This window comes from Giraffa tippelskirchi, chromosome 14, assembly GCF_054371585.1.
Source record: "Giraffa tippelskirchi isolate mGirTip1 chromosome 14, T2T-mGirTip1v1.2.pri, whole genome shotgun sequence".
Classification (NCBI taxonomy): domain Eukaryota; kingdom Metazoa; phylum Chordata; class Mammalia; order Artiodactyla; family Giraffidae; genus Giraffa; species Giraffa tippelskirchi.
Genome location: NC_137288.1, coordinates 20,916,782 through 20,940,062, shown reverse-complemented (window position 1 = coordinate 20,940,062; position 23,281 = coordinate 20,916,782). Strand labels below are relative to the sequence as shown.

Here is a 23,281-nt window from a genome sequence, read left to right as displayed (position 1 = left end):
TATATGTAAACATTAATATATATTATATATATATATAAATAAAAGAGAAAGGGATACAGAACTTAAACTTTAACATTTACTTCTTAATTGCTGTGTTATTTAACCCAGCTTTGATTTCAGTAAACATTTTCATGGGAACGTCTGACTTTGGTAATTCCATAACTCATATTTTTATTCTCCATTGCCTCTTTATTAGTTCAAGAATTTGGTTTTGATTTGTTTTGTTTTTAACAGGTAAATGTATGACCTCCAAGTCATATTCCTAGAACACTCTACTCAAAGAAATTTCATCTTGAATTGTGATGGCAAACATTTTTATTACCAAAGAAAAATTGTGCCCTTACAAGCTGGGGAGTGAATTAAAGATTATTACGTTTCCCTTATCCTTCTAATGACATTTCTTATACACATAAATAGGAGTTGCCTTGCTATCTTTCCCTTTTTTAACATATATTTTAATAAAATCCAAATATATGTTACATACTATTGGGCTACAATCCATGGGGTCCTCAACAGTCAGAAATGACTTAGCTACTCAACAACAACAACATTTATTATAATTATGTATAATTATAGCTTCCAAGGTGGCACTAGTCATAAAGAAGCTGCCTGCCAATTCTGTGAACATAAGAGATGTGGGTTCCATCCCTGGTTCAGGAAGATCCCCTGGAGGAGAGCCTGGCAACCCACTCCAGTATTCTTGCCTGAGGAATCCCACTGACAGAGAAGTTCAGAAGCCTACATTCCACAGGGTCACAAAGAGACAGGCACGACTGAAGTGATTTAGCATGCATGAATGCATGAATGTTTTCTAATACATGTACTTGAAAGAAAAGTGAAAAGTTAGCCACTCAGTCACGTTGGAATTTTTTGCAACCCCATGGGCTGTAGCTCAATAGGCTCCTCTGTCTATAGAATTTTTCACACAAGCGTACTGGAGTGGGTAGTCATTCACTTCTCCAGGGGATCTTCCTGACCCAGGAATCGAACTTGAGTCTCCTATATTGCAGGCAGATTCTTTACCGCTGAGCCACTGGGGAAGCCCCTGTTTTCTAATGTATGTACTTAAAGGTATACATTTCCTTCCTCTGCCAGAGCTGTGAGGGGGTTAGTCTTGGCTTTCCTAGTGAGAATCTGGAGGGGTTCATGGAGGTAAAATCCAGGAAAAGGTGGAAGCCACCCTAAGACTAGCTAGGATACCTTTAAGTGATTGCCAAAATCCCCTAATTAAAATAGCTCCTGTGCTTTGACATTTGTCTGATAATGCCGTAATGCTGGCAGTCCCACTCCTAATTCCTGTTGAGATTTTCCCACGTCTCCCCTGATTTAATGAACCCATCTGTTATCCAGGGATGTGATCTTTCTCCCTACTGTAGGAACCAAAATAGTTATGTTGTTGCTCAGTCACTGAGTTGTGTCTGACTGCGAACCCATGGATGACTGCAGCACTCCAGACTCCTCTGCCTCCACTCTCTCCCAGAGCTTGCTCACACCCATGTCTATTGAGTTGGTGATACCATCCAACCATCTCATCCTCTGTCACTCCCTTCTCCTTCTGCCTTCGATCTTTCCCAGCATCAGGTTCTTGCCCAATGAGTTGGCTCTTCGCTTTGTGAGACCAAAATATTGAAGCTTCAGCTTCAGCATCAGTCCTTCCAATGAATATTAAGGGTTCACTATACGGACGTTTTCTACAAAGTGATGTCTTTGCTTTTTAATGCACTGTCTAGGTTTGTCATACCTTTCCTTCCAAAAAGCAAACATCTTCTAATTTAATGGCTGCAGACAATATTTATACATTGTCTTTTTAATAACAGAAAAATCAAACATCAGTAAAGAAATTCCACACACAGGACAGATCCATCTGCTGGTTAATGACTAAATTTTCTTTTTTGTTCTCTCACTTTCTCTCTTTCCTTTGCACTCACATATATCTCAGCTTTTTTTTTTTTTTTGATTAAAATAATCAATACTGGCACTATTTTGTGCCTTTAGATGCTCTTGCAGAATGTATGAATTCTCATTTATCCCGTCAAGGGACTTCTACTTGTCTAAGTGAATGAATCATTGCCACCAACATTTCCTTCTATTTGTTTTTCCTCTTTTTCACTGCCTAGCGTATATGCAGCTCAGTGGTGTACTGTTCATTATTATGCCTACTGTATTAGCAACAATGATATGGCTAACAGGCTTAGGAGAATCTGTTCATTTTATGCTTCATTTAGTAGGTAATAGACTTGTTGGTAGATTTGTGCTGCTGAAAAACCCTCCCATGCTTTCTGAGCTTGTACTGTACAAGGAAGTAGCAGGAGAAATGCCTTGTTGAAAGAATGTAATTGAATTTTCATTTACTTGCTTTCCTTGGGAAGTGGCTACATTAAAAGCAAATATTCACACCTAGTTTGAATGCTAAAGACACAGTTTCAGGCTAAGTTTTTCAGGCTGAAAAACTATGGCAGATAATAGCAGAATTGTGGGTTTTGCATGATGGATCATGTATCACATATATAATTTGATTAGACCTCAGATGGATTTCAGGATGAAATCCTTAACGAAAAAAATGTCAGAGTATATTCTTATTCCATACGGTTACAGTCTTTTAAAAAAGCATCACACATATGCACTAAATCATACATATGCACTACAAAGAAACATCAGTTGCATAGGGCATGATATAGATCATGTCTGACTCTTTGCGAAACCATAGCCCAACAGGCGCCTCTGTCCATGGAATTCTCCAAAAGGAATATTGCAGTGGGTTGTCATTTCCTTCTCCCGGGGACCTTCCTGAGTTCAGCTCAGTTCAGTTGCTCAGCCATGACTGACTCTTTGCAACCCCATGGACTGCCGCAAGCCAGGCCTCCCTGTCTATCACCATCTCCCAGAGTTTAATCAAACTCATGTCCATTGAGTCGGTGATGCCATCCAACCATCTCATCCTCTGTCGTCCCCTTCTCCTCCTGCCTTCAATCTTTCCCAGCATCAGGGTCTTTTCCAATGAGTCAGTTCTTCCCATCAGGTGGCCAAAGTATTGGAGTTTCAGCTTCAACATCAGTCCTTCCAATCAATCTTCAGGACTGATCTTCTCTAGGAAAGACTGATTGGATCTCCTTGCAGTCCAAGGGACTTTCAAGAGTCTTCTCCAACAAAAGCATCAGTTCAAAAGCATCGCAGTTCAAAAGCATCAATTCTTCATCGCTCAGCTTTCTTTATAGTCCGACTCTCACATCAACACATGACTACTGGAAAAACCATAGCCTTGACTGGATGCACCTTTGTTGACAAAGTAATGTCTCTGCTTTTTAATATGCTGTCTAGGTTGGTCATAACTTTCCTTCCAAGGAGCAAGTGTCTTTTAATTTCATGGCTGCATTTACCATCTGCAGTGATTTTGGAGCCCCCCAAAATAAAGTCTGTCACTGTTTCCCCATCTATTTGCAATGAAGTGATAGGACCACATGCCATGATCTTAGTTTTCTGAACGTTGACTTTTAAGCCAACTTTTTCACTCTTCTCTTTTACTTTCATCAAGAGGCCCTTTAGTTCTTTGCTTTCTGCCATAAGGGTGGTGTCATCTGCATATCTGAGGTTATTGATATTTCTCCCGGCAATCTTGATTAGAGCTTGTGCTTCCTCCAGCCCAGCGTTTCTCATGATGTACTCTGAATGTAAGTTAAATAAGCAGGGTGACAATATACAGCCTTGATGCACTCTTTTCCTGATTTGGAGCCAGTCTGTTCCATGTCCAGTTCTAACTGTTGCTTCTTGACCTGCATACAGATTTCTCAGGAGGCATGTCAGGTGGTCTGGTATTCCCACCTCTTTAAGAATTGCCACGGTTTATTGTGATCCACACAGTCAAAGGCTTTGGCATAGTCAACAAAGCAGAAATAGATGTTTTTTTCTGGAACTCTCTTGCTTTTTCAATAATCCCCTGGATGTTTGCAATTTGATCTCTGGTTCCTCTGCTTTTCTAAAACAAGCTTGAACATCTGAAAGTTCACGGTCCACGTACTGTTAAAGGATCTTCCTGACCCAGGGATCAAACCCTGGTCTCCTGCATTGCAGGCAGATTCTTTACCATCTGAGCCTCCAGGGAAACCCGATACATATCAGATTAAAAGACCAAAGTGACTTAATTACCTTTATTACTCTCAGAATGTCCTCAGAGGTGAGCAAATCATGTCACCAGGTGAGAAATATGCCTTTAACTGGTCTTATATACCACCAGTTGGAATATATTGAGTTTATAAGGGGACCTGTTGAACATACTTTTAACTTTTAAACACCACATATATACTGAAAGATGTAGCAGTTTTAAGATGATGGCCAATATTTTTTTCCTCCCTCTCTTTTTTTTTTTAATTCCCTTTTCTCAGGATCCAAGAAAAAATTCAAAGCACAATGTTAACATTTCTGTCACTGTACTTTGGCTTGTTTATCTATTGATTGTATTTCTCTGTTAATCAGGATAGGCTACTTTATGCTACAAACCAAATAGTGCCAAAATCATCTTAGCTTAATACAAAAATGTGTGCTTCTTTTTCTTTCATTTTTTTGAGAACTAAGTGTGCAAAATTGGTTTAATTACTAATGATTAAGATGAGTGAATTCTTATGTCTGTTATTTTAGTTTATGGAAATTTAGAATTTATAGTACAATTTTAATTTTACTCATTAGAAATGATCAAAGGAAGGTTGCATACTTAATTATTAATAAAAATAACATGAGTTCTACAATTTAAAAAATTTAGATTTAAATTCCCAATTGATAATATTCTCATGAACAAATTGACTCTGTGATCTTAAGCAAATCATAAAATGTTTTGATCTCGATTTTCTCATGTGAAAAATTAAACTATGATTTCTACACATGAGAGAAAGAACACCACATGAGATTCCTTCTATATGGAAAGAACCAATGCCATGTCTGAAACCCAGGAGATGTCAATAAATGTTACTTTTATTTTCTTCATTTTCTTTCTGGTTATTTATCAAAGATAGCTTGATATAATAGACAAAGAAAACATGAGGTTGCCGCACTAAAGCGTATTAAGAAAGGCACTTGTTCTCATTTCCCTCTAGGAAAACAAAATACCCATAGCAGAGACCTCTACAAGTTCATTCCTTCTGAAATCCTAAAGAAGATGGGGAGAGAACAAGAGGGAGGGGCGGCATGGGAGAGGGGAGAGGAAGGAGGAGATGGAGAAGAAAGAAGAGTTGAGACATGGAAAACAAACTTATGGTTACTGGAGGGGAAAGGGAGGGGGATGGGATACATTAGAAATTTGGAAGAGACTTATACACACTAGGACATATAAAATAGAAAAACAGCAAGAACCTACTGCAAATAACAGGGAACTCTACTCAATATTTTGTGATAACCTATATGGGGAAAGAATCTGAAAAAGAATATATATATATACACACACACACACACATATATATCTGTATAATATATGTATGTATATATATATATATATATATATATAATTTATGTAAGCATATAGGAAAGTGAAAGTGAAAGTTGCTCAGTCGTGTCTGACTCTTTGCGACCCCATGGACTGTACGGTCCATGGGATTCTCTAGGCCAGAGTGCTGGAATGGGTAGCCTTTCTCTTCTCAGCAGATCTTCCCAACCCAGGGATTGAACCCAAGTCTCCCGTATTACAGCTGAGCCACAAGGGAAGCCCTTATGCATCTATATATGTATACGTATACATATATATATGTATACATATACATATATATATGTATATAAACCACTTTGCTGTAAACCTTAAACTGACACATTGTAAATCAGCTATATTTCAATTTAAGAATTAAGCTAATTTAAAAACATGGACAGACTGTATTCCACTGCCATTTTTAAGGAATTTAGAAACTGCTAGGCCTGTGCTCTCTAAATATAAGATAGCTACTCTTTTCTATTACAGAAGGAAATGGCAACCCACTCCAGTATTCTTGCTGGGAAAATCCCATGGACAGAGGAGTATGGCAGGCTACAGTCCATGGGGTCGCAAGAGTTGGACACGACTTAGTGACTAAACCACCAACCACTGTTTTCTATAATTATATAGTCTTTAGCTTATTAGGCCCCCAAATTTGGAGTAAACTTAAGTTCATGTCTCTGATTTATCCCTCCTTGATGGGGCTGAATTTGAAGGTGAGAAACAGCCATTGCAGTATTCATTAGTGCTTCAGGCAGAGTAGGAATTATGTGAAGTCAGAACAGCACTGAGTGTCAATAAATCCACGTGTCCTAGTGAGTTTCATGGCAACTCAAAGAAATTAGAATATGCTGTATTCTAGACAGGTCATCCAAATGAACTTGATTTCCAAAGCTCATGCTGTAAATAAACCATTGTTCCAGAGAGAGGATTGCTATTTACATATTATGTTCTTAGCACCGACATCTAGGCAAAACTCTCAAGGGCCTAAGAAGCAACAATTGGGTAACTGCCCAGGTGACTTAGGCTAGTGTCCCAATTTTAGTTAGGGAAGTAGTCATCATAGTTTTCTTCATGCTTTCATCTAATAACTAAATTTATTTGACTTTACAAGTTATCAAGTTTCAAGGTGCTCACACATTCTATTTGTTATTGTTGTTGTTTAGTTGCTAAGTCACGTCTGACTCTTTTGCTACCCCATGGACTATAGCTCACCAGGCTTCTCTGTCCAAGGGATTCTCAGGCAAGAATACTGGAGTGGGTAGCCATCTTACTCTCTGTGGGTTCTTCCCAATGCAGGGATCAAAGGAGACTCCTGAATTGGCAGGCAGATTCTTTACCAATGAGCCACCAGGGAAGCCCAAGCCACCTTTAAGATGACATTAAATATTTTTAAAGCATTTAACAACTGAAATGTTCTGAAAGTTTTACTGATATTGAAAGTCCCTTAGAAAAAAATCTTTATGAAATATTAGCACAAAATTATTTACCCAGTTCACATTCAGCAAATTAAAATTTATTTTCTAAGTAATTTATCCTTAAACTTGAACAATTTATAGAACTAGGTTTGAAAGCCATATTCTTTGGTTAATGTTATTTTCACTGAAGTTAAACTCTTTGCTAGTGTAAGGTTTTAATTATTGGTACTTTATAAAAGTGCCAACTTTGAAAATTGGTACATTTGCCCTTGTTTTTCAATGATTTATTCTTATATAATTATATGAAGAACTCAGGGAAAGAGGAACCCAGTGAATATTGAAGCTTGGGAAAAGTATGTGGTATTTGGTAATTGTTTATGAGCAACTATTTGTAATAAGCACAGTGCTGGTGAGTTTAAAAGTGACAAAGCTATAAAACATAAAATGTCATTAATAATATAAAAATCTCTTGCTATATTAATGTATGAAACAATCAGTTGAACTGTTGAGAAATTGTTAATGAGGTCCATGTGATATTTGATTTTTCTGTGATAATGATATTAAACATTACACAAGTCAAATTGCTTTTCTCCTGAGTTGTTACAACTGACTGAAAACTTAGAAAGTAGAATTATATATTTATAGAGTTAATTATTTTTCATTTTGCCAATGAGATCACTATGGAAAAAAGACACACAAAAATTGTCACTAAATATCTTAGTCTCTGTACCCCAGAAACAGAATCTGGGACAAAGGCTTATGCCTGAGTATTTTGTTAAAGAGTTCAAGTCTAAGAAAATGAAAGTGAGTGAAAAGTTGACTAAGGAAAGCAAGGGCGGGAGAGCCAATAACACTCTTTATTGTTCATCCTGTTCCACCTACTGAAATTCTGAAGGACTCTAGCATGCATCTATGCTCTCCCTATAGTTACCCTCATGTCCGTTTCTCTGTCAAAAGTCTACAGTCCCATCTATTTGTATTATGCAATGTTACCTAAAAATCATCCTAAAATAAAATTTAAAAAATAAAGCTTTAACTCCTGTCCAGATGGAGTAACATAGACCAAATTTGTCCTTCTACTGAAACTGCTAAAAAAGAATGGAAAAAAAAAATACTAATCAAATATTTTTTAAAAACTGATACAAACTTTGGATGTCAGCAGTGCAGGAAAGCAATTCTTGAGAAATAGGTACACAAGCATGAGTCCTAAAATTGCCCAAATTACTGCCTCAAGCAAGTATTCAGGCCACTGGGCACACAACGAACCAGTCACTGTTAGTCAAGGAATGGAAGCTGTTAATCTAAGGAGCCATATGGCTGGAGTGTGCAGGGATGAGAACCAGAGAGAATTGTAGAGACAAAGAAAGACAGATGGACAGAGCAAAAGGCAGAGAACACAATGGGGTTCTGCTAAGGTCTTTCTTAGGTTCCCAGGCAAAAACTTACCAGATCATGCATGTGAAGGAACTATCCAGCCTCTGAAAAATAACCGCTGAGAAGAATTACAGGTATAATCTCTAAAGCTTCCAAAGGACCAGGAATAGTTTGTATTCCCCTGGCCAGAGTGGAAAACTTTATACTCTTCAGAGTGTAGGGTAGAATACTAGTATTGATGACTGGGCATTCTAAGAGGCAAGAAAATACAAGACACAATAACAAAACCATCAGTAGAGGCAGAACTACATGAGACAGAGGTGATAGAATTAGTAGGCAGGGACTTAAGAACTTCTATTGTAAGTACATTCTTAGAGTCACAAAGGTAGAGCAAAGAATTGAAAGATGTAACAAAGACACACTGTAACTTCTAGAGAGGACTGTAGCAATGTCTGAAAGTAAAAAGGATGCACTTCGTGGGCTTAGTAACACATACTCCAAAAGGAAACATTAGTGAACTTAAAGAGACATCAATATAGAGAAAGAAAATGACATAAAAAGGAAACTTGAAACAACCAAAAAGTTTACAAGAAAAAAAGATTAGAGAGCATGAAAAACCTATGGGGCAGTTTTGAGTGATCAATATATGTGAGTCTGGTGTGCCCTTTAGAGAGAAGAAGGGAACACAGGGAGAAGAAATACCTGAAAAAACCATGGCTACAATTTTACAACATTAATGAATAACAGGAACTCTGAGAACAAAGGAGCTCAGTGACACAACATAGAACATGAAGAAAATGATAATAAAGCCTATATGATCATCAAATTGCATAAAAATTATGATAAAAGCAGATTAAAAATGGACAGAGAGAAAACACACAGATGAACAAAGATGAGGGAGAGAGACCACTGTTCTATTTGGAAACAGCCTGGATGACAGTGGGTTATTAACCTTAAAGCACTGCTGAAGAGCTGCAGCAACACAAATAAGAACAAAAAAAGTGTTACAAATTAAAATTTTATGTTTACATGTTTCAAAGACAAAAGCAAGATATTTTCTCAGATGAGCAAAAGCCAAAACAATGCATTGCAAGTAGATTGGTCCCACAATCATTGTAAAAGGACCTCCACCTCATGAATGAAATGATACTTGGAATTTAAGTCACCTTACATGGTAAATATATACATAAATACAAATTTTCCTCATTTTATTATCTTTAAATACATTCACCCATTTTAACCAAGATCAGTAAGAATAATAATCACATTAATTTTACATGGTACCATATGAAATTTTGTCACATTGGGTAAGAAGCAAGAACAAATAAAAACTGCCTAAAAAATTACTTTAATGTAAATTCATAATGTAACATAAATGCACAAAATGTTTAAAAGTAAATGGATGGGATGAATGCCATGTTATGATGAAGTCAAGGAACATTTAGTGGTTATATTAATAACAGACTAAGTAAATTCCATGTCAAAGCTGTTACTGGGAATAAAGAGGGGATTTTCAGAATGATCAAGGGTTTATTCATCAAGAGGATATAATAATCCCAAACATTTATGCACCTAATAAAAGAGCTTCAAAATAAATGATGGAAAACCTTATAGAATTGTAAGGATAAACAAATCCACAACTTGAGTCATAGTAACTGGTAGAAGCAAGTTGGTGGGCAGTCAGCAAGGACCTAAGTGACTTAGCTAACTTAGTCAATTTGAATTTATTGATGTTTATGAAAAATTTCCCCCAGAAGAGCAAAATACGCATTCTTTGCTACATCTACCTCTAACTGATTATCGTTTTACCAAATTTCCAAGAAACACCAATAAAATGTTTGGCAAAGACTGAATTCCATCAGTGAGTATTGAATAAATGAATAATTAATACATGAGTATGTATCGCTGTATCTCCGTTCTACCAGATGACATTTAATATACAACTTAATGTAAAAATGTGGCTAGTGATATGAAATATGGTAATATATTTTCTGAATTCACAGGGTATATGCACAAGAATACAAAAGTGCTGTTGTATTTAGGAAGAATTTGACTTTAGGTATGTATTTGATTATTTAATAAGAAAGGACTATGTTTGATACAGCATCCTTGACGTTTGTGTGTAATCACCGTGACAGAGACAGTCGATGTCTTCAGCCGCAGAATGAAGAAACCTCTCACAAATGACAATAGCTTCTCAGATTTGTTTTGTGAAGAAATAATATTTCCAACACCTTTTTTTTTCCCATGAATTCTTTTTTTTTTCTTTAAAAAATTTTTATTTAATTTTAAAGATTACTTTCCATCTACAGTTATTATAAAATATTGGCTATATTACCCATGTTGTACAATATATCCTTGAGCTTATTTTATATCCAATAGTTTGCCCCTCTCTCCTCTCCCTACTGGTAAACACTAGTTTGTTCTTTGTATCTGTGAGTCTGCTTCTCATTTTGTTATATTCACTAGTCCACTAAGTTTTTACATTCCACATATAAGTAATATCAAACTATACTGAACAAAAACAATTTTCCTTTCTTTTCAGCCTTTCTGATTTCTATGTCTTTTCTTTTTTTTTTTTTTATAAATTTATTTATTTTAGTTGGGGGCTAATTACTTTACAATATTGTAATAGTTTTTGCCATACATTGACATGAATCAGCCATGGGTTTACATGTGTTCCCCTTCCTGGACCCCCACCCACCTCCCTCCCCATCCCATCCCTCTGGGTCATCCCATTGCCCCGGCCCTGAGCCCTTGTCTCATGCATCGAACAAGGAATGGTGTTCTGTTTCACATATGATAATATACATGTTTCAATGCTATTCTCCCAGAACGTCCCACCCTCACCTTCTCCCTCAGAGTCCATAAAATTGTTCTATGCTGGAGAGGGTGTGGAGAAAAGGGAACCCTCTTACACTGTTGGTGGGAATGCAAACTAGTACAGCCACTATGGAGAGCAGTGTGGAGATTCCTTAAAAAACTGGGAATAGAACTGCCATATGACCCAGCAATCCCACTGCTGGGCATATACACCGAGGAAACCAGAATTGAAAGAGACGCGTGTACCCCAATGTTCATCGCAGCACTGTTTACAATAGCCAGGACATGGAAGCAACCTAGATGTCCATCAGCAGACGAATGGATAAGGAAGCTGTGGTACATATACACAATGGAATATTACTCAGCCATTAAAAAAAATACATTTGAATCGGTTCTACTGAGATGGATGAAACTGGAGCCCATTATACAGAGTGAAGTAAGCCAGAAAGAAAAACAACAATACAGTATACTAATGCATATATATGGAATTTGAAAGATGGTAACTATAATCCAACACCTTTTGTGTCAAATGCCACTTTCAAAATACAACAGACACTCTTAAAATATTGTTTTGGAACTGAAGTGATACCTAGTCCTGTACATTGTTCTTCCTACTTGACATTTCTCATCACAGTTTGTGAAATCAGATTGTTTTAAAATAGAATTATTATAAGTCCTATCTTCCTTATATGCAAAGAATTAAATAAACCAACACACATGAAGTGTGATGTCAGGTAGAACTGATTTTCCTTTGGCATTCCTCAGTTTGTTCGTTGTATGAACCTAATGTTCCATCCTGCACCGTTCAGATAGGGTGTGGCCGCTGCCTCTATCTGTCAGTCGGGACATAATGCAGGAAGTAGAAATCACTCTAGGTATTTTAATCAGCAAGAGGTTTAGTTCAGAGTAGAAGACCTTATAAAATCATTGGAACTGTTGGCAAAAAAAGAGCTAGTGACTACCCCGCAAGGTGAATCACTGAGCCTTGCTGGCCCAATTTTTCTATCAGATGGTTCCTACGGGCTTAGCTGCAGGAAATCATGATGATGCAAGACGGCAGGAACAACCAGAACTGCAGGAAGATCATCCCTGCCTTTCCACTGCCTGCAGAAACCCGCACACAATCACCTAGAAGGTGGGCCAGTTATTCATCAGGCAGCCTAGCTAAGAGGGACTGTGTCATAGACCTAGCTAATGCTCTGATACCACAGAAGACAGAAAAAAGTAGGAGGGTGTCAACAAGAAGTCCTTTACCATATTTTTGGTTTTTTTTTTTACAAAATAACCATAGAGGTTATACAGTTCACCTTAGTTTAATTCAGGCTTCCCAGGTGGTAAAGAACCTGCCTGCCAATGCAGGAGACACAAGACACCCAGGTTCCAACTCTGGTTCAGGAAGATCTCCTGTAGAAGGAAATGGCAACCCAGTCCAGTATTCTTGCCTGGGAAATTCCATGGCATGGGGTTTACAGTGCATGCGGTTGCAAAGAGTTGGACACAACTGAGTACTCACTCACTCACTCAGTAGTTTAATTGAATTATTATTATTTTTAAATCAAACTGAATCAGGCTTTCGCTCAGCATCACCTTTAAATTGTAGTTGATGTTTTTAATAATGATGAGGCACACAACCCTTTGACATTTTTCTAATTAAATATACTATTGCATTAGATTCAGCTGCACAGCGTAGTAATCCGATGTTTCTGTACATTAGGCAATGATCACAGTAAAACTAGGCTTCCCTGGTGGTTCAGTTGGTGAAGAATTCATCCGCAATGTGGAGACATGAGTTCGATCCCTGGGTCGGGAATATCTCCTGGAAGAGGGCATGACAACCCACAACAATATTCTTGCCTAGAGAATCCCATGGACAGAGGAGTCTGGTGGGCTACAGTCCACGGGATCAGAGTCAGACACGAGTGAAGTGACTGCGCACACACAGTCAGACCAGTGACACCGTCATCCTACGAGCTTTGCAGGGTTATAGACTACACTCCGTCTGTGTTCACCGCACCCAGGTCCAAGGCTCCACACTGCTCCTCTTTCTTGAATCTGATGATCCCAGCGGCCTACACAGCATCCTCATGGGGCTGTCTAATAATTGTCACAAGCAGGTGTACAGTGTATGGTTAATAGGCCACAGATGGATTGTTTTGGTTAAAGTTCAAATTAAATCATGTATAAGGCAGAATGACTTCCTTATACCTTATACGTCAACTTTGATAATTTTCCCCTTTTAATTGTAAATCTTTCCATAGAAAATACTGATGAACTATGTACTTCTCTGGCATTGCCAGAGTGGCTCAGCCTTCTGCTCTGGGTCTGTCCATGGTCCTCGGTGATGGCCTACCTTTTGCTTATATATTGTATAAATATATTATATATTGCCTAGTCATCCACATCGGAGGGTCTTCCCCAGTGCTAAATGGTAAAGAATCCGCCTGCAGTGCAGGAGCCATAGGAGACTCAGGTTCGATCCCTGGGTTGGCAAGATCCCCTGGAGGAGGACATGACAACCCACTCCAGTATTCATGCCTGGAGAATCCCTTGGACAGAGGAGCCTGGCAGGTTACAGTTCACAGGGTTGCAAAGAGTCACAGGTGACTGAAGCAACTTAGCACACACACAGGCCACATCGGAGGAAACGAATCAAACATACTCCACATACAGAAAGTGAAAGTCGCTTAGTGGTGTCCGACTCTTTGTGACCCCACTGGAGGGGGGAGCCTTTCCCTTCTCCAGGGGATCTTCCCAACCCAGGGTTTGAACCCAGGTCAACCGCATTGCAGGAGGATTCTTGACCAGCTGAGCCACAAGAGAAGCCCAAGAATAATGGAGTGGGTATCCTATCCCTTCTCCAGCAGATCTTCTCCACTCAGGGATCCAACTGGGGTCTCCTGCATTGCAGGTTGATTCTTTACCAACTGAGCTATCAGGGAAGCGTGATATAAACAAGTACAAATACCTGCTGACAGGGAGAACTTTTACAGGTCTCAAAGTCAGACACAGGTCAGAGTCAATTAGCAAAATGCCCAGATGACCCTCAGTGCTCAGAAGAGAAGTTAACTGGATACACACTTGTGGACTTACTTGGTCTTGGAGCTTCCAGAAGCATCTTTCCATTCCACCAAGGAAAAGCATCAATTGGCAGCCAGTGCTGAGCAGGGAAATGGCACCCCACTCCAGTACTCTTGCCTGGAGAATCCCAGGGACGGCGGAGCCTGGTAGGCTGTAGTCCAAGGGGTCGCGAAGAGTCGGACACGACTGAGCGACTTCACTTTCACTTTTCACTTTCATGCATTGGAGAAGGAAACGGCAACCCACTCCAGTGTTCTTGCCTGGAGAATCCCAGGGACGGGGGAGCCTGGTGGACTGCCGTCTATGGGGTCGCACAGAGTCAGATATGACTGAAGCGACTTAGCAGCAGCAGCAGCTGAGCAGGGGGAGAAACAGGGAGGCCCCTGGAAGCAAACGGTTTCGGCAGCTGCTAGGAACGTCCACCCAAACCCCTCTCCTGGGGCCAGCGAGCCATGACACGACCAGTGGGCTTCTCGAAGCCCTCCCCGGGAGTCATCGTGGCCACGCCTCTGCTGGGAACGAGGGACAGCGAGATGTCCTGAGAACGCAGCCGCCCCACGTGGCACCGAAAACTGTAAGCAGGGTCCGGCTGTCCCCCACCCCAGCTCAAAAGCCGATAAAGAGGCAAGGCTGATGGAAAGGAAAGCATGCTGTATTTCAGAGACCAGCACCAGGGGCTGGGGGAGGAGCAGACTCTTATCCAAAGGCTGACTCCCTCCCCACCCCCAACCCGGCCCCTTCAGTCCTGGGCGGGCTTTCATAGACCGAGGGAGGGGGCTGCATACAGAAGTAGCATGGTTGGCTCTGATGGTCACTTTGCAACTGGCCACGTGGTAACCTGATCGGCATACTCTTGACTGTTTCAAGTACAGTTAATCTTCAAGTCTAGGGCCAGTTTGCTCCCATTTCCTTGAGGCTAGTTCTTAGAACTGTGCAGCTTATGTCATTCTGGTCATCACCTTGTTAATTTCCTCCACCTGGTGGGGGTTTCTGACTCTATAAGACAGCTCACAGGACAGGGCTCACAATGTCATCTTATAGCCTTTGAGGAGGAACTAAAGGTCCTTGACTAAGTTTAATGACTAAACCATTACTATTTAGCCTTGTTGTACTGTTTTCCTTTGTCTCTGTATGCTCTCACATCTCTGATTAAACTTATTCTTTGGCTAAAGCTTTTCTGTCAACAAGAAGACGGCTGCAGACATGAGGGGCAAGGACCATAGGGCCCTGCCCCATTTCAATACCAGGTAACAGGATGCCATTGGAAAAACGGGGCTGTTCATCTAATACCAAGTGAAAATCTAACTATCTGCCAGAAGAAAGGGCATTTTAGTTACTTGGAAAACAGTTAAGTAAACTCAAATTCATGAACTTCACATCCTTTCTCAAATGTATCATTGATAGGCAGAGCCATTTTTCTATTAACAGTGGGTAAAGGAAACCACATGGATGGAAAGCAACTCTGGGATGTCTACGTAGCTGGACGTGCTGTTTCTGCAATGGCACGTGGGCCAGTGGGCCCCGGATTGCCCAGGTGAACCAGCATTTCACTTACTGACGCTTCTCTTCTCTTTGATCCAAAAGGAAAGGACAAAGCTGAGAACTACAAGGAAGTGCTAAACGGATACACAGGCTAAATAAAACTGTATCTAAAGCCTCCTGGGTGACTTTAGCCAGACACTGGAAATGCTCCATAGGTGAAAGTTAGATAATGAATAACCCAGCTCTTACTGAAAAATAGCTTAAAATATTCTGGTGAAAACTGACATTCTGATCAGCAGGCAGCCTAGAAGATATCACCTTGACATTCGGTAAACACAGGTATTTATTTAAAATCAACCATAGCAAAAAAAGTTTATCACATTAAATTCAAAATTACCAGTTTTGATTAAAAAGTCACACTTTGTTACAGATAGCTTCCCTGCTGGCTCAGCTCGTAAAAAATCTGCCTGCAATGTGGGAGACCTGGGTTCCATCCCTGGGTTGGGAAGATCCCCTGGAGAAGGGAAGGGCTACCCACTCCAGTATTCTGGCCTGGAGAATTCCATGGACTGTATAGTCCATGGGGACACAAAGAGTCAGACACGACTGAGCAACTTTCACTCACAGATATTTAGGTTCCAGAAAACAGGTTTTGATACTATTTGTATTTAATCCAAAGCAACACAATACAAAGCCTTCCCAGGTGGCTCAGTGGTAAAGAATCTGTCTGCCAATGCAAGAGATGCAGATTTTATCCCTGGGTAGGGAAGATCCTCAGGACATGGAAATGGCAACCCACTCTAGTATTCTTGCCTGGTAAATCCCATGGATAGCCTGGTGGGCTAGAGTCCATGGGGTTGCAAAAGAGTTGGATTTGACTTAGTGACTGAACAGCAACAACACAAAACAAATGAGGATGACTGTCATTTTTTGGTGGTGGGCACAGTCAATATTTTGTTTTGTTGTATAGTTTTGCTCTCATCAATGAAATTTCATAAGAAAAGGAGTTCCTATAATTTATTACACACTAAGAATACTGATAAGACTCATCAGGCTTTATGCTAGAAGAATCAAGATTTGAAAGTGAGTTTCCAAGTAAAAATTTTAGCCCTAGCTGTACTATTACCTCTTCTGACAAGAAGTTCTGCCTGCCCTGAGTTTAGGCAAATTGTGGTTAACACTGGACATCTCAAGCTACCTGCCTACAGATGTTCTTAGTAACTATTTTTGCATTAAACTTTGACCTAGCTGTATGAAAAGGTTCTTACAGCTTCAAAATGTATTTTGTGTCCCCCTCCAAAGCTTCCCTGGTGGCTCATATGGTAAAATCTGCCTGCAATGCAGAAGACCTATATTCGATCCCTGGATTGGGAAGATCCTCTGGAGAAGGGAATGGCTACCCACTCTAGTATTCTTACCTAGAAAATCCCATGGACAGAGAGCCTGGCAGGCCATAGTCCATGGGGTCGCAAAGAGTCAGACATGACTGAGAGACCAATATTTTCACTTTCAATGCAAAATGACAAAAACATTTGTCTCTGCAAGCTTTGCCATCTGAAATAGAGTTAATTGTGCAGGAATTATCACGGTGGTGCCAGCAGCCATAGCTGGTGACTCAGTGCTCTGCATGGTTCTGATCAAAGAGGAGGTAGAAAGAGAAAAAGTTAAATAATATACTAAAATTTTGAGCAGGCACAGGAGATTTAGCAGTGATAAGAAGGTGCAGGTGTTTCTCCTATGAACTTGGAATAGCCAAGGGACAAATAGTTATTATGAAGGGAAACATCAAAATATTCACTTTTAGCAGAAAGCAGTGAAGAAGAGAATGGTAACAGAATTTATCACCAGGAATTGATAAACTTCTTTCCACATCTATCCCATTTAAGTGAAAGGGTTTGCTCATGGAAAGAATGATTTTTTAAAAAATACTCAATATTTTACTCTAAAATATTAGTGTTGCATCCTTGCCAACACTAGAACTATCTTTGAAAAATCTTTGCTACTTTAATACTTGAAAAATATTAGCCATTAAATTCATACTTACTTGATTATTAGAGAATTTGATCGTTTTTTCATATGTCTACACTTGTCATTTTACTTATGTGAATCATTTACTTACTTGGTCCATTTTTGTTTTGGGATTTGAGAGTAATTTTTTATTGGTTTGTAAATATTCCATAAAGATGAAGAATCTTATAGCCATATTTTTACAGCTTTCTTGATAAGTAATTTACAAGAAATTTAGAGGTTTTCATGATTACATTTAATGTAGAAATGTCTTTTCATTCACTACATGTAAGCTTAGAAAGTTTTTCTCTATCACAAGATGCTTAAGATCTTGAAGTATTATTTACCACTGCTATTTATTTATTTAACATTTGACAGATAAATTAATCTGCACTTTGTTCTATTTTATGGTGTATAGTAAAAAGTCAAAAATTTCCTTAGATAGACAAATTCTTGAATTATATCTGTTGATTATATCCATCTCTTAAAAAATTAAATACTCAATATTTTAGTTGTACAATAATACCTTTTCCAAAGACTTTTCAGGGTACTTGATACCAGTGGTATATAATACATACTCTAAACACTAGAGACACACATGTTATTCGAGGAACAATGCTTTAAGCTCTGCATGTTTATTATAACCCTGTTAGGTTCACATTGGATAGCTTCAGTAATTCTCTAACCATCATCATATCTTGGGTTGCCAGGCAATTCCAAAACACTGGACTTGATGGTGCCACATGCATTCCCTTTCTCCCTGCTTCAGTGTTGTCATCCAAACCTATATTTTGAGCTTTACTGAGGATCCAGTCTAGGGACAACCAATGGGATAGGTTGTCATACATGCTGAAGATCAAAGATATTCTTTACATACTTTCTTGATACTATTAAGTAGAAATTTTATGAAGTGGTCATTTTAAGTAAATTTTATATTTAGTGGAGTTTCAGCTTTATAGAAAAAAATTTAAAAAATTGTGTAGATTTTTAACATATGCTGTACACTGTCCCCCCTATTGTTAATATCTTGTCAGTAAGGTGCACTTCTTACAATTAATGAAGTAATGCTTTGTGCTAAGTTACTTTGTGTCCTACTCATTTTGACTGTAAGGACTGTAGCCTGCCAGGCTCCTCTGCCCATGGGATGGATACATTATTATAAATCAAGCTTTCCAAGCAGCTGAGTGGTGAAGAATCTGCCTGCCAATGCAGGAGACATGGGTTTGATTGCTGGGTCAGGAATCCCCTGGAGGAGGAAATGGCAACCTTCTCCAGGATTCTTGACTGGAAAATCCCATGGACAGAGAAGCCTTGCAGGCTACGGTCCAAGGGGTCACAGAGTTGGGCATGACTGAGTGACTAAACAATAACAGTAACAACATTATAAACCACAGTTCATAGATTATTCACTTTTCTGTAATTTTTACCTAAGGCTCTTTTTCTCTTCCTATGCAGGAGCTCATTCGGGATATCACATTATACCAATTCATCTTGTCTCCTTAGGCTTTTCTTGGCTGTGACAATTTCTAAGATTCTTATTGTCTTGGTGACATCGACAGTTTTGAAATGGTCAGGCATTCTGTAGGATGTCTGTCTATTGAAATTTGTGTGATTTTTGTTCATGATTAGATTGAGTCTGGGACTGTTGGGACGAAGATTGTAAAGTGTCAGTTTCACCTTTTTGTATCAAGGGTCCATACTGTCAACTTGAAATTATGGCTGTTGATGTGGACCTTGGTCACCTGGTTGAGGTCATACTTTCTGGACTCTACACCACTTTCCACAACCTGCTACTTTTCATACCATAATTTTGCTACTCACAATGCAGGAGACCCTGATTTGATTCCTGGGTCAGGAAGATCCCCTGGAGAAGGGATAGGCTACCCACTCCAGAATTCTTGGGCTTCCCTTGTGGCTCAGCTGGTAAAGAATCTGCCTGTAATGCAGGAGACCGGGGTTTGATCCCTGAGTTGGGATGATCCCCCAGAGAAGGGAAAGGCTACCCACTCTAGTATTTTGGCCTGGAGAATTCCATGGACTGTATAGTCCATGGGGTTGCAAAGAATCAGATATCACTGAGCAACTTTCACTCACACGTTTACTTATATCATTATAGTCTCATAGAAATAGTTTGTGTATTTGAGGTTATAACCCAAAGCTACTTTATATATTTTGTGGTTAAAATTTATCAAGTTTTGACCATTGGGAGCTCTTTCCACTGACTTTGGTGACACCTGACATATATCCATCTGTGTGTGTGTTCGGGGTATATGCCTTAACATTTTCTGAAAGTATAAGACACTTTGGGTTAACCACCACTTAACTTTCCTGCCCCAGGCCTAGAATCAGACATTTCTCTAAGGAACTCTGGCCCAGCTTATTGTTTTATTGCTGATCCACTTACCCACAAAGAGAATCTTGAACTTCTATTTGTTTGGCATTATGAATAAAGCTACTGTAAACATTACTGTGCAGATATTCTTGTGGATACGAGTTTTCAAATCCTTTACTGGATCATAGGATAAGACTATGTTTAATTTGGTAAGAAACTGCCAAGTTGCCCCTACCCTGTCCCCACAAGTGTATCATTTTGCTTCCCATCAGCAGTAAATGAAATTTTACATTCTTCGTATGGTGATGTTTACTGTCATGTCCGACTCTTGTGACTCCATGGACTGTAATATAGCTTCCAGGCTCCTCTGTCCATGGGTCCATGGGATTCTCCAGGCAAGAATACTGGAGTGGGTTGCCATTTCCTTCTGCATTCTTCAGTAAACTCACCAACAATTGATATTATCATTTCTTGGATTTAGCCATTCTAATAGGTATGTAGCAGTATATTATTGCTGATTTTGATAAATTATTTTAAGATAGCATTTTCTTCTTTAATTATTTGAATTTAGAAAAGCAAATTGTTTAGATATCAGCTCATTGGTATCAACAGACAAGAAAAAAATGTTGTATAAAAGGGTAAAAAGAATTTGGTTTCTTAACCATGAAAGTTTCTGTTGGTAACGTATACCACATATTGAACTTGGCCAAGTCTTAGAAATTAAAGAAAGATCATAAATGGTGGAAAGTGTTTCTAGGTACATTCTATAAGCTGGTTTCTAGATCTCAGTTTTCTGAGGTATCACCTTTTGATGCAAAGTAGGTTAAAGTATAAATTAGGTAAGAATAATAACACAGGTGTGCATATTTGTGATCTCATATATAGAATCTTTCCTTACACTTATAACCATATATACAACTCATTTTTGCCTTCTAGTATCTTATTTAAATAGGAATCTGTGGATTCAACTTATTTAAACTATTTTTATTTAGGTGACATCATTTAGATGAGAAGTTAATACAGGACAATTTCTCTAAACAACAGATCTTCAGAATACCAAGCAAATCCTGTTATTTAATTCAGTGGAATATGAAATAGAATATATTTTACTTGCTTTCTTCTTAATGTGAGAGCTAGTAAATCTTTGCTCTCTCATTCCTTTCTCATAAATGTTTCAAAAATGTCTGGTATCAACCTGCTGCTGATCCTTTACAGGCTAAAACGATGAGGATATTGTGGACATTTTGCCTGTAGCATCTTTTATTTCTTTGGCAAGGAATTAAATAATTTAAGAGAGAGGACAATTATTTTGCTAAATAACAATACAAACTTTTTCTAATAGATTCAATTATATAAGAAATCCTTTGACTAAATTCTATCTTTGTCTACTGGCCTGAAGACATATATGATGGAATGAAAATACTAAATATAATATCTAACAACAAATTTGTTCTTTTGGTGAAAGTAAAGTAGCTATGTCTGGTAAAAATAAAAATGACTTGTGCATGAATACTTTCAGTTAAATCCAAACAAAAGAACTTTTAATGGTAGGCTTTGACAGGATTAGAATATTAATACCATAGCAGAGTGTGCACTGATATCATTGCCATAAATAATTAAACATCTTAAAATTTCTCAATAATAACACATCATTCCTCCTTCTTTTAAGCTCTTCATTCATTTTCACCTTAATATATTATTTCTTAAATTTAAATTTATTCCTTCCCAACTGGAAGTGAGATACTTTGAAAGAGCTCTGTCATGTTAATCTTTTTATTTCCATCATTCAGCCTAAAGTTTATCATAAATTATGCACTCTTGGACTTGTGCTTTAAACTGAATTTAAAAGGAAGTATATTGTGGAAGTCAGATTTATATGAAATTGAAAGTGCTGTTGCTGAACACACTGAGTACATACTGAGCTTCCCTGGTGACTCAGATGGTAAAGAACCTGCAGCAACGGGGGAGACCAGGGTTCGGTCCTTGGGTAGGGATGATCCCCTGGGGAAGGGAATGGCTACCCACTCCAGTATTCTTTGTGAAGTATATACTAACCATGTTTCTACTGGGTTGGCCAAATGGTTCGTTCAGGTTTTCCATAACATCTTAAGAAAAAACTTGAATGAACTCTTTGGCCAATTCATTATTCGTCATTTAGTAACATCATACATTTAGTAACGTTATTTTCTTTGGCTCCAAAATCACTGCAGATGGTGACTGCAGCCATGAAATTAAAAGATGCTTGCTCCTTGGAAGGAAAGTTATGACCAACCTAGATAGCATATTAAAAAACAGAGACATTACTTTGCCAACAAAGGTCTGTCTAGTCAAAGCTATGGTTTTTCCAGTAGCCATGTACAGATGTGAGAGTTGGACTATAAAGAAAGCTGAGAGCAGAAGAATTCATGCTTTTGACCTGTGGTGTTGGAGAAGACTCTTGAGAGTCCCTTGGACTGAAAGGAGATCCAACCAGTCAATCTTAGAAGAAATTAGTCCTTAGAAATTGGAAGGACCGATGCTGAAGCTGAAACTCCAATACTTTGGACACCTGATTTGAAGAACTGACTCATTGGAAAAGACCCTGATGCTGGGAAAGATTGAAGGCGGGAGGAGAGGGGATGTCAGAGGATGAGATGGTTGAATGGCATCACTGACTCGATGGACATGAGTTTGAGCAAGCTCCGGGAGTTGGTGATGGACAGAGAAGCCTGGAGTGCTGCAGTCCATGGGGTCACAAAGAGTCAGACATGACTGAGCGACTGAACTGAACTGAACATCTGAACTGAACTGAACGTCATACAACCTTATATTTCCAGAAGGGAGTTTATCATATGAAAAGTATGACTCTCCACAAAGCCTTAATACAGAGAGCAAACAAAGGAAATTCTAAAGCTCCAGAATAAATTGCTTTCTAGGGGCTGATTAGAGAACTGCTCATTTTTGTATTTACTATATTATAAAGCACCTTAATTCCAATCTCAGTTGTCTAATGAACTGGCAGATTTTAGAGAAAAGTTGTCTAAGTCTTCACAAACATTCAATTCTATCCTGCAAATGAAGACAGGAGGATTTGGCAAGATGTCAAATGAAGAAAATACAACAGAACTAACAGTTCTTAGAAACAGTATTACAGAATATCCACTTATCCTTCTCAGGATTCTCCTCCTGGAGAATGTCAGTCAGCATCTATATTTGACTGCAGGAACAAGAAAAAAGACTTGGGACCCGATGACAAAACATTATACATTTATATGTATGTGTATATATATATCAGTAATAGTTTTAAAATTTTTATATCTAAATGGCTTGTGTAAAATA

At 38.7% G+C, this 23,281-nt stretch overlaps 1 protein-coding gene and 1 long non-coding RNA gene across 14 annotated transcripts in view; one reads left to right on the top strand and one right to left on the bottom strand.

Moving 5' to 3' along the window:
- The window catches only part of LOC145534646 (uncharacterized), a 74,866-nt gene that overhangs the window by 16,734 nt on the left and 34,851 nt on the right, over positions 1–23,281 (bottom strand). For 10 of the 13 annotated variants that reach the window (XR_014074831.1, XR_014074837.1, XR_014074829.1 and 7 more), the window contains exon 1: positions 8,314–8,606. The gene's annotated coding sequence lies outside the window, so the exon portion shown is untranslated. Of the gene's footprint in view, positions 1–8,313 lie in introns of those variants that run through there. The other 3 variants (XR_014074840.1, XM_081562660.1, XM_081562661.1) reach the window with 3 other exon arrangements.
- Positions 8,674–10,673, top strand: LOC145534651 (uncharacterized). The gene is made up of 2 exons (XR_014074845.1): positions 8,674–9,415; positions 10,245–10,673. It is a non-coding gene; the product is annotated as an uncharacterized LOC145534651 (long non-coding RNA).